Raw genomic sequence first — 13,310 nt, 5'->3', positions numbered from 1 at the left:
CTCACAAACGCCTATAATCTATTGAAAAAAGAAAGATGATGCCATGGAGGAGGATGTAGTTGGCGAAATCGAAGTCTTCTTCAATTAGGTTTGGGAAAAAACGATGTTCTGCTATAATATGAGGTTGACGGTTTGTTTTGTTTATTCCTTTCTGAATATGTTGTGGCGTTAACCAAGAATGCTTCAGAGCTTAAGGGTATGCGCGCTGTAGCCTGTACAGAGCTTAGGTTTCTGTTTCGCAAGTCTGGGGAAAAGGGTGGGACTCCTCATTTCGACAATGGACTTTGGAGGTATTGTTATGAACAGTTACTTAAATCCTATATGTCTTAACGAGTCGTGCTATACAGAAGTCTGCACACTACTTAAAAATATATGATTTTACTTTTTTATTCTTATATTTCATATTTCTTGTTTGAAAATGGTGTGCAGCGTGAGACTTATTTTTAAAATTTTTCATATTTTGACACTGCCAACTTCCTTATTGGTTGTATTTGTGTTGTATGTTACCCAGTTAGAAGTAAAGAGGTGATTTTGTATTAGAAAGAGACAAAGGGCGAAGACTTATACTTCTTACCTTCCCTATGCAGACTCAAAACAAGCAATATGCTGTATGGGTTTTTTATCCCATCTTCTATATTCCAGTATATTACTGAATCTCAGAATTTATCAACATCTATGCCTAAAACTCCTTATTGGTTGAAAGTAATTGAAAGTGGTATAATTTTAATAGGAGGTCTTAATCACATATTTTTGTTCAGTATGTCTACAAGCAATTATATTAAGAAATATTCAATCTCAGCTACTGATACGGGAGATTGAAATGGATGGTGTTTCTGATGCATGTCAGAAATCAAAGGGTACAAGTTCATTAATCCCTGATGATGATCAAAATTTGGGATTTTGCAGCTATCAAATATGTATGTACTTTTAAATATAAGTCGTCCAAGATATGGTATAGATGCAAAACCCATCCAGACAACAATGATATCAGCTATAGTGAGTTCGTAAGTATGTGCATTACTAGGTGAGTGGCTACCTCAGGTCCTCAACCATACAAGTAAAGATGCGTGAAGATTATATGCATGGGAGGAAACGAACTGCGACTTTGAACATAGTTTTTGGTGGGAACAAAAGATACATGTTCTGCTATGTATTTTTATAGAATTTCCTGTAATATCTAAGGTTTCCAGGAGTTGCTGCCGCTAAGATGGAAAGGCCAACTTCCAGATTTATTTTGATGAATTGTGAGCTGCTCATGAACTAGCTTCAGCGAAGGTGAGAAAGGTTCTTTTGTAAACGTTATGTTATTGCACCTTATTTCTGATGTATGTAACTGATCAATGTGGATAACTCATATCAGTGAAAAGACTTTCCCAGTGCACTTGCACATGACAGCTGCTTGTACCATTGTCAAGATTCTTTCAGAATCTGCTTGTCAGTTGTACATTTTCACTCTCTTTGTTTTGACTGTACTGAAATTATAAATATGCTTGTCTTGTAATTCTCCTTACAGATTCTTCATCTTCTAAAGATACCTTTACCTTTATATATTAATTAGTAGTGGAAATGAAATAAGATGCGAATGCCAATCCTGCTCATAAACAGCTGCAGAAGCAGCTCATAGCTGAATATACCTTACCAACTTTCTATGCTTGCAATTCGTTTATGATACCCAACGGTTCAAAGTATCCGAATCCCAGTCGTTTAGTAGTCATAAACAAATTACCATCGGGTGTATTTTGAAGTTGTGTGTGCAGAGCAACCTCAAGTTGTAGTTAGTGCTATAACGAGAGTTATTTGAGGAAACAACAGAAAGGAAAGAAAAGAGAAGGAGGCACTGTAGTCCTGTGTTCCTTATGAGCTGGCTGGGCTGCTATACATGCGGAGATCATCCTAACGAAGTTGATTTGGGTGCTACAGTAAGTCTTGTTTGGGGAAATATCGAGGAGATGAGCTAGAGATGAAAAGGGATCATTGCGCTATGCTTCATTTGAATCGGTAAAGTTTGGTTTAGCTTTTACAGCGAGTGAAAAAAGCATGGGGAGAGGCATCATCCAGATTAGACTTTTTAGTCCTGTGTGCTTGCTAGCACGAGTGGCAAATAATCTGTGAGTGGAATCTGATCTCGTGACAGTTCTACCTTATTTCATCATTTTTGGATATGACAACAAATATAAAGGTCATAAATAGTATTTTTCTATATAGATACATTCCTCATGAACATATGCATTAAATCACCGAGACACCAACATTTTATGAAGAACTAAAGAGTTTTAGATCCTTTAAAAAAAGAGTTTTAGATCGTTTTATCACTGCTGATATGGAATCACTTGTAGAATACCGATAGCCTGAGAACCGAGAGGGTTGAATCCACAAAGAAACTGTTGAAAGATTATATCAAATCAATAATATCAAATCAAATTGATATTATTTTGATTTGATTTCATAATTATCAAATCACTTTGATTTGATTTTCATAATGTTTAAAATATTTATCTTATCTTATTTCAATGTAATTTTCTTATAAAAAATGGATCTATACCTTGTATTTAGTAACAATTGAGAAAGCAAATATGTAGCCCTCAAAAGTCTATTTCCTTCTTTCTCTCTTCTCCATCTTCTTTTATGTTATATCTTATTTTCTATCATAGTATAAGAGCCTTTGGCTAACGCAAGACTCAATCATATAGAATATTTATTCTTCTGCTAGTTTTACCTCTCACAAGATTTTCATCGCGGTTAATTGTGTATCGTCTCAAATCAATGCATCATTTAGAGTATCTCTATTGGTTGTGAGGCATTTTTTATTGAATTTTGATATGTTGTGAGCATTGTTTGAAACCCCAGATTCAATTTTGGCCTTTTGATTTTGGTCCAATAATTGACCAAGGCCATATATATCCCATTGTTGGCCACAACTATAAATTTGATGTTTCAATTTTCAGGTACTTCATCACTAGCACCATTATCTCATCGACAATCAATTAATGAATATGAAGACTACTTTCAAATTTTAAACTCAAGATTTCAAAATTCTCCACCTTGAGTTTGAGGGGATGTTGAAAATTATATCAAATCAATAATTTGATTTGATATTATCTTGATTTGTTTTTCATAATTACCAAAGCACTTTGATTTGATTTTCATAATGTTCAAAATATTTTACCTTATCTTATTTCAATGTCATTTCTCTATAAATAGGGATGTATACCTTATATTTAGTAATTATTGAGAAAGCAAAAATGTAACCCTCAAAGTCTCTTTCCCTCTTTCTCTCTTCTCTTATGTTATATTTTATTTTCTATCAGAAACCACGATTGTTTTGGGGTTAATGCAATACGTGCTTGAAAGAAATATTAGTTAATCCGAAATTCAGCCTGTATTGGAAACCAAAACGAAGTATTTGGTTCTATTACTTAGAGATCCCTTTGTCTGTACAAATATAATCCTAAACCTCCAAGTAGTCGAAACATCATGACCATATTAGGATCACAAGCCAGAAAAAAGAGTACTCTTGTCTTACAATCACACAACTTCAACTGCTGAACAATGCACGTTAGGCAACTTCTCTAGCAAATCTACCGTCAGCATGGAAGCCCTTGGCTTTGGCAACTGGACAGAGAGATCCATTGACAAGAGTGGGGTGGATGCTTTCCTTTCACATGAACCAAGCCATTTTGCTTGCATGTACTTGTGCTTTCTCCATGGCCCATGTGCATTTTCTTTTCCTTCATGCACTTCTTGGCAGCTGAGCAAACAATCTTGATGATGTTACTCAGTCGTTCGACTTTTCCGACAAACACTTCCGGTAGCCGCTGGACCAACCTGTTGTAGTCTTCGCTTGCTCTTGCCATCTCGAACTCGGCCTGGAAATTCAACTCAATTATAATCCTCACCTCTCCTTTCTTTGAACTAGTACTAGAGTTTTCTATGACATCCAAAAAGGTGTGCTCTCCTGTAGCATATAGAATAATAATAACTTCAGGCAAAAGTAGCCACAAATTAAGAATTACAATAACAATAATAATTTGTAATCAAACAAAAAGAAATGGGAAAGTGGGTCTGAAAATAATCATAGGATACAAAGTCATGATCTCAATAGAACTTCTTTTGTGTTAAGTATTCAAACAATCTTTGTTTATTTACCTGATGGAATATATGGGGAGCTTCTCCACTTAGACTTGCAAATGGCACTGTTGTAACCAGCACTTCGGAGGCGACCGGAAACTTCCACCATCAGGCATTTCCGGCAGCCGGTTGCCAAGGGTCTGCCGCAAGCACAGACTGTATTCGCAGTCCGTATTTCCTTCAGTGCTTCTTTCGTTGCACTCCTAATCTTTGATTCCAGAGAGTTGCTCCTGTGTAGGGTAGACTGTGACACGGACATAAATCATTACAAAGAAATCGATGAGATCACGCTCATGCATTCGTGCAAAAAGCAGTACTCCATGTAAGATTTATGGACCCAAAATAGTTAACCAAATCTACCAAAATAAGCAAAAATTGGATAACTGGCTAAGAAATCAGCTTTGACGTTATTCAAGATCTTAAGGTTATAATTCATTTAATAAGGTTGCCAAGGAGCTTTTAATTTCTAGCTTTGGAGGATTAATTGTAACGTACGATTACAGAGTGCTATGGAAACATATAAGAAAAATCCTAATTACCTGCAAAATCTGGTGCTGGTTCTCCCAGAAACTCTTATCCTCCTCCATGTTGTTACCATTATTCTCTCTCTCTTCCTCCACCTCTAGACCGTTCTCCATCTCCGAAGACCCTTCCTCACTGCTAACACTTTCCGGCAAATCTTGATCACCTTCTTCCAAAAATCCAAAAATCATATCGGAAAAACTCGCCGCCACCTGCGTAGGCGGCATAAATTTACGATTTTTATTATTATTATTATTATTATACCTCCAATCCCGGTGGTTGTCCACCGGAAGTCGAGCGAGGGACAGGCCAACCATGATGTTTAACAAATATGGTCGAGGACTCGAGTTAGTAGTAAGCAGAAATGTGTGAACCGGTTGGGATGGACCATGTGATGAGGGGCTAAAGTCTATTTATAAAGACCAAAGAATGGATTTAGCGTGGGACCCACGTAGAGACAACAGAGAAGAACGGTCCGCCGCGCATGTGGGGTTAGTTTTTATTCCCCATGTGGTGTGAACAGCAAGGATCCACGTCAGTCACGGTTCAATAATTTCGATCCACACCAATCCCATCCGGATATACTCTACTATTCACGTGTTTTATTTTAAATTAATTTTATATATAATAGTAAATTATGTAAGTATTATACAATTATATTAAAAATGAATGAAGTACATATTAAAAAATTAATTTTTTATTATATATATCTCGTATTTATTTATTTTTTTAAAACAATTATACGATATTTATACACTCAGACGGTAACTATCAATCCTTTTTATTTTAATAAGTTTCTAGAGGTGTAAGGTTTGAATTTGTATAAATTTTGAAATTGAATCGGTATATACTAATTTTATATTTTTAAAAATCGATATCGTACTGATTATTTTCTTAAATTGGTATTTTTGATTTTATTGATTTCGGTTCGATTGGTTTTCTAGTTTTGGTATTAGTATTATTAATAGAATAATACTAGAGAGAAGTTATTGTAGTAGTGCACACTTTGTACTTATTGCATGGCTGCTTCTTATTGATTATTTTCAACATTTACTTAGGGAAATGTATGGTCTAAATGATGTCATATTATATGTACAAAATAGATGCTTTCAATAGTGACTTTTATCTATATTTATTCTTAAAATATATGATCAAACAAATATTCGTTTAAGATTTAACTTTTATGTTATAAATTATAATATAACATTATTCCATACATAATTATATATAATATAAAATTATATATAATATAAAAAATATTATATATAATAATATTAAAAATTAATTATATATATATATATATAAAAATGGGTCCGATCCAGTACCAAAAAATGTAAAATCGGAATCAGATTGATTTTAATCGATTTTTAAAATGCGAATGAATTGGTCCAAAACAAAACTGAACTGAACGAACGGGTTCGAACCGATTTTCCGATTCTCAGATAACTTTTTACACCATATGGGTTTCTAATAACAAAATGTAATTTGTTTGGAAAAAAAAGAAATTATAATATTTAATCGAAGAGAGTGATGTCCTATCTTCAATCTTCATGATGTCGGGACAACCATTGTTGCTGGTAATAGGTAGGGCCATGTGTGAGTTTATCCAATGGACGGGACCCACACGTCACTCACCTAACTCCAATTATTTCATTTTCTGTTGGCACCAAAAACAAAAGAAACCAAAAAACGCGACGTCTTTTGTATGCGTGAATGGTACCTATTTTTTTCTCTCTCTATTCGCAACTTCCCATTGGACGTGTCGTGTCCTACTTCGGTCAATAATTAAAATCTTGTGGACAATAATAAGCTTTGAAATTTTTAAAATATACAAATTTCACAAATTCTTTTAAATAAGGAATAACTTTAAAATACACAAATTTTACATTTGAATAGTATATTATACATTTCTTTTATAAAAAATATGTGAGATTTATGGCTAATTTAATTATACAGAATTAAACTATCTCATTTTATCTCATATGTTCATTATAAATTTTTTAAACTTTTACACAAAATATAATAAACAATTCAACTTTTTCAAATCTTAAAATAAAAGTAATAGTAAAAAATAATATTATAACAATATTTATTTAACTTTTAATAAAACATCTCATCTCATCTCATCTCATTTAAATTGTATAACTAAACGATGCCTTATATTTTAAAACTATATCTAACTACACATTTAGATAAACTAAACTTTGCTTTGTCAGCAGCATTATATATCCAATTTGATGTTATGGATTTCTTAAGTTTTATCTATATATGTATACACGATAACATATTAACATCTACAAGTGGATGAATGAAACTCACAACTCCTTACTAGACATCTCCTCGGTTTGATAAATTTCGATAGTTGTTACCCTGTCCTGTCAAAACATAAAAGGACAAAGTAAAGAGTTGAATATAGCAAGGATGAAAGATATTAACAATATTGCTAAACATGATCCACATTCTTTACAATACTTGCTTCTCATTTTAATATCGACAACTTGTTCAAAACGTAATGAATAAGATCGACACGTTGCTCACAATTCATTTGTCAGGTTCCTCTACCAGCAGATCCTGAAACATAACGTCAACTCTCACATTATCCGTAAATGTTTAAAAAAAAATGTTTTAAAATAAATTAAATTCATAAATTAACGTTAATATAATGTGATAAATCAAATTATTAATTTTAACATATCATGTAAAGACACGTCAATTTATAAGTTTACTTTTATAAAAAATAAATAATATTTATAATTTTAGAAAAGTGGTTAAATATAAAATTTACAGACTAAATGTTACATTTATACCATCATAATCTTTTGTTTGATCGATGACTCATACGAGCAAATTATGCATTCATGTATAATGAAGAAGAACTTGGTCATTGAATTTCTTCACGTGATATCATATCTAAACAGGTGTACAGCAAAGAACCAATCAAACTATGCTCAGAACTTATACATGATGGATGATAAAACTACCCTTCTAATTAAAGATCAGATAAGATCAACATAAATTATTTAATAACAAATTAAAGGGATAACTGTGTTTATCTTTGTTCTGTAGTGCACTCATTGCAAAAAGACCTTTTAATTAATCTATGCATGCCAGGCTGGTCTTGTTTAAAGAACAATAACTATGGTACGCGTACGTAGTAATGTTTTTTTATATGTACTAGAACGAAAAAAAATCATATTCACATAGCACTTTCAGCATTACCCATTAATCTTTATATAATTTTTAAAAATAAAGTATCATCATCTCATTTAATGTGATAAAAATGTCACATTTGAGAGGAAAGTAAAATCTGGTGTATATTACTCGGACTAGAAACTCTTTTTAATATTGGCCCAAACCGTATGTGTGACCCGATAGCATCATTCTGGTTTGGATTCACAATCTATCTCAATTCATCTCATTACTATTTATTATTATTCATCAATTTTAATTCATAAATTTTATTACTATTCACCATCCATCTCATTACTATTCATAATTCATCTCAACTTATCTTCAAATTTAAACAAGGGCTCAAGGAATCGACGGTACTAGATCTCTCCGGTGACAACTCCCGAGTCCCAACTGCACAGCCTTGTGGTCCTAAATTAATGCAAAATCGACGTCAAGAAAGCTTTCATGACAAATAAGGACGTTGGTGTCATGTTTTAAGACGTTTATGCTCTCTTTAATTTGGTAGAAGGAAAATTTTATTTATAAGATAATACATTAATTAAAGTATTTAAGTAAAGTATTTATGTCGCATTATTTGATTTAAAAAATAAATTTTTTAATTTTTTAATTTTACAAATCAATTCTTGTTATATAAATGATATATGTGAATAGTATATTCTACACAACAATTTAAAAATAGAAGAACTCTCGGTTCAATGGAAGGCTGTGTATGTATTCAAAATCTACCTCAATTCATCTCATCTCATTATTACAGTTTTTCTAAATTTTTACATAAAATATAATAAACAATTCAACTTTTTCAAATTTCAAAACAACTTTCCTAAGTTTCCATACAAAATATAATAAATATTTAACTTTTATTCTATTATTTACAAACCATCTCAACTCATCTCTAAATCCAAACCACTCCTTAATTAGCTCGTGAAATGTTCTAAAATATAAGTGAAGAATTCATGTATCTCTTGACACTGTAAATCAGGGATTCAAAATGCCACCTACGTTATCTAAAATAAATTTCACAATAATTTAATATTATCTAAAATAAAAAATAAAAACTCTCTATATATGCATGTGCATTAAATGTCCAAAATAGCAAAGCATTTGAATACTTTTAGTACTCATCCTTTGGTATTTGCAGGGACAAAACTTTTAGGTTGTCAAATGCTCCAATTATGAGGAGAGAACCTGATCACCCAGAAACAACAAATTCTGTTAAGGGGTTGTTCATACGCCTAATTGATGCACGCAGGATCCTAATTTCAAAGCTCAAATGAGAAAAACCAATTAGGCTCCGGAGCTTAATTATTGCAGCAAGTAAGAGTAGGGTTACATTAATGTATGTGGACGGTATTGATATTGGATTAGGACTTTGAGGTAATCCATTTTTTTCTTTAAAAAAAAAAAAAAAAAAAAGGGGAATAGCAGAGGTCAATTTTTATTTGGAGTTATTCTATGTTAAAGATCAAACTATTGATCCAAAAGTTTTAGGACTGTTAGATACTAATTTGATTAAGTCTTTAACCCTTGGGATCATAACATTCCACAATGCTTCCGAATCCGACGTTCATAGTGACCCACTCTATCGACACTGACCCCATGGTAATCTTTCAGTTTTAGCGGCTTCACTCATCTATAAGTATTCAATGATTCAACATCATGCTCATACATAGTATTACTGTTGAGAAGTCCCACAGGCTTAGGAACAAATTCATTCTAGACTTTATAAGGAGTTACCTCACTCCTCTTATTGAGCCTTTTATGGGAAAAAATTAGTGTTTCTACATGGTATCAGAGCCAGGTTAACCTATAACTGATGATGGATTCCTGTGACCTACCCACGATGATGGTATCGGAAATGCCAAACCACACGTGAGGGGGCGTGTTGAGAAGTCCCACAGGCTTAAGAATAAACTCATTTTGGACTTTATAAGAAATTACCTCACTCCTCCTATTAAGCCTTTTATAGGAAAAATTGGTGTTTCTACAAGTACCATGTATTTTAATCTAGCCTATAGGTTGCCCCTATATGAATTAGACTTGTGACGTCGTCCCTCGATACCAATTATCAAATACCTAACTATTGATCCAAAAATCATAAGATTATTGGATACTAATTTGATTTTTCAACCCTTAGAATCATAACATTATATTCTCCTAACAGTGTGTGCTGTATGTAACTGTCGTCCGATTATACTAGGCATGCAAGACGGTGTAATTTCTTGGAGCTGGAAGTGATTATTATTATTATCACGACTCTTTTATGAGATTTATTATTAAGACTATTTTCAATAATTAGAAGGTTGAAAGTGGCAGTTTTCCAAGGAAAGAGGGAAATGGATGAGAGAATGTGTGTGGAACAACACGTTATAATGATCAATGTCAGGCAATGTTATTGGGTTTGGATTGCAATATGTTATAAATTCAATCATGTATGGTTTTCTAATCATTAAGAATTCGTTTGAATTTGGAGATAAGTTGAGATGAATTGTAAATAGTAGTGAGATTTGTGAGTTAAAGTTGATAAATAGTAGTGAATAGTAGTGAAATGAGTTGTGAATCTAAACCGGGTCTAAAGTTACACCATTAATCATTGAAAGACCCATTAATTTGGGCTTGCAAAGGTTTGAGAGAGAAACTAGCTCGGGAAATGTTCTAAAATTGAAGTGAAAAATTCATGTATGTCTTGACACTGTAAATCAGGGACTCAAAATGCCACCTACGTTATCTAAAATAAATTTCACAGTAATTTAATATTATCTAAAATAAAAAATAAAAACTCTATATATGCATGTGCATTAAATGTCTAATTTTTTTTTTTTTTTAAGAAGAGGAATGTCACAGGTCAATTTTAATTTGGAGTTATTCTATGTTAAAGATCAAACTATTGATCCAAAAGCTTTAGGACTGTTAGATACTAATTTGATTAAGTCTTTAACCCTTGGGATCATAACATTCCACAATGCTTCCGAATCCGACGTTCATAGTGACCCACTCTATCGACACTGACCCCATGGTAATCTTTCAGTTTTAGCGGCTTCACTCATCTATAAGTATTCAATGATTCAACATCATGCTCATACATAGTATTACTGTTGAGAAGTCCCACAGGCTTAGGAACAAATTCATTCTAGACTTTATAAGGAGTTACCTCACTCCTCTTATTGAGCCTTTTATGGGAAAAAATTAGTGTTTCTACATGGTATCAGAGCCAGGTTAACCTATAACTGATGATGGATTCCTGTGACCTACCCACGATGATGGTATCGGAAATGCCAAACCACACGTGAGGGGGCGTGTTGAGAAGTCCCACAGGCTTAAGAATAAACTCATTTTGGACTTTATAAGAAATTACCTCACTCCTCCTATTAAGCCTTTTATAGGAAAAATTGGTGTTTCTACAAGTACCATGTATTTTAATCTAGCCTATAGGTTGCCCCTATATGAATTAGACTTGTGACGTCATCCCTCGATACCAATTATCAAATACCTAACTATTGATCCAAAAATCATAAGATTATTGGATACTAATTTGATTTTTCAACCCTTAGAATCATAACATTATATTCTCCTAACAGTGTGTGCTGTATGTAACTGTCGTCCGATTATACTAGGCATGCAAGACGGTGTAATTTCTTGGAGCTGGAAGTGATTATTATTATTATCACGACTCTTTTATGAGATTTATTATTAAGACTATTTTCAATAATTAGAAGGTTGAAAGTGGCAGTTTTCCAAGGAAAGAGGGAAATGGATGAGAGAATGTGTGTGGAACAACACGTTATAATGATCAATGTCAGGCAATGTTATTGGGTTTGGATTGCAATATGTTATAAATTCAATCATGTATGGTTTTCTAATCATTAAGAATTCGTTTGAATTTGGAGATAAGTTGAGATGAATTGTAAATAGTAGTGAGATTTGTGAGTTAAAGTTGATAAATAGTAGTGAATAGTAGTGAAATGAGTTGTGAATCTAAACCGGGTCTAAAGTTACACCATTAATCATTGAAAGACCCATTAATTTGGGCTTGCAAAGGTTTGAGAGAGAAACTAGCTCGGGAAATGTTCTAAAATTGAAGTGAAAAATTCATGTATGTCTTGACACTGTAAATCAGGGACTCAAAATGCCACCTACGTTATCTAAAATAAATTTCACAGTAATTTAATATTATCTAAAATAAAAAATAAAAACTCTATATATGCATGTGCATTAAATGTCTAATTTTTTTTTTTTTTTAAGAAGAGGAATGTCACAGGTCAATTTTAATTTGGAGTTATTCTATGTTAAAGATCAAACTATTGATCCAAAAGCTTTAGGACTGTTAGATACTAATTTGATTAAGTCTTTAACCCTTGGGATCATAACATTCCACAATGCTTCCGAATCCGACGTTCATAGTGACCCACTCTATCGACACTGACCCCATGGTAATCTTTCAGTTTTAGCGGCTTCACTCATCTATAAGTATTCAATGATTCAACAGCATGCTCATACATAGTATTACTGTTGAGAAGTCCCACAGGCTTAGGAACAAATTCATTCTAGACTTTATAAGGAGTTACCTCACTCCTCTTATTGAGCTTTTTATGGGAAAAAATTAGTGTTTCTACATGGTATCAGAGCCAGGTTAACCTATAACTGATGATGGATTCCTGTGACCTACCCACGATGATGGTATCGGAAATGCCAAACCACACGTGAGGGGGCGTGTTGAGAAGTCCCACAGGCTTAAGAATAAACTCATTTTGGACTTTATAAGAAATTACCTCACTCCTCCTATTAAGCCTTTTATAGGAAAAATTGGTGTTTCTACAAGTACCATGTATTTTAATCTAGCCTATAGGTTGCCCCTATATGAATTAGACTTGTGACGTCGTCCCTCGATACCAATTATCAAATACCTAACTATTGATCCAAAAATCATAAGATTATTGGATACTAATTTGATTTTTCAACCCTTAGAATCATAACATTATATTCTCCTAAAAGTGTGTGCTGTATGTAACTGTCGTCCGATTATACTAGGCATGCAAGACGGTGTAATTTCTTGGAGCTGGAAGTGATTATTATTATTATCACGACTCTTTTATGAGATTTATTATTAAGACTATTTTCAATAATTAGAAGGTTGAAAGTGGCAATTTTCCAAGGAAAGAGGGAAATGGATGAGAGAATGTGTGTGGAACAACACGTTATAATGATCAATGTCAGGCAATGTTATTGGGTTTGGATTGCAATATGTTATAAATTCAATCATGTATGGTTTTCTAATCATTAAGAATTCGTTTGAATTTGGAGATAAGTTGAGATGAATTGTAAATAGTAGTGAGATTTGTGAGTTAAAGTTGATAAATAGTAGTGAATAGTAGTGAAATGAGTTGTGAATCTAAACCGGGTCTAAAGTTACACCATTAATCATTGAAAGACCCATTAATTTGGGCTTGCAAAGGTTTGAGAGAGAAACTAGC

General features: G+C 32.9%; 1 long non-coding RNA gene and 1 pseudogene across 1 annotated transcript; one reads left to right on the top strand and one right to left on the bottom strand.

Annotated features, from left to right (window-relative positions):
- On the top strand, nucleotides 1-1,414 carry LOC121266822. The gene is made up of 2 exons (XR_005940920.1): nucleotides 1-1,121; nucleotides 1,191-1,414. It is a non-coding gene; the product is annotated as an uncharacterized LOC121266822 (long non-coding RNA).
- Nucleotides 1,415-3,380: 1,966 nt separating this feature from the next.
- LOC121266821 lies at nucleotides 3,381-5,033 on the bottom strand (annotated as a pseudogene).
- Between the last annotated feature and the right edge of the window lie 8,277 nt (nucleotides 5,034-13,310).

The sequence above is a fragment of the Juglans microcarpa x Juglans regia genome, chromosome 5S (genome assembly GCF_004785595.1).
Source record: "Juglans microcarpa x Juglans regia isolate MS1-56 chromosome 5S, Jm3101_v1.0, whole genome shotgun sequence".
NCBI lineage: Eukaryota > Viridiplantae > Streptophyta > Magnoliopsida > Fagales > Juglandaceae > Juglans > Juglans microcarpa x Juglans regia.
Note: the sequence above shows the minus strand (reverse complement) of the source record. Positions and strands in the feature narration are given on the sequence as shown.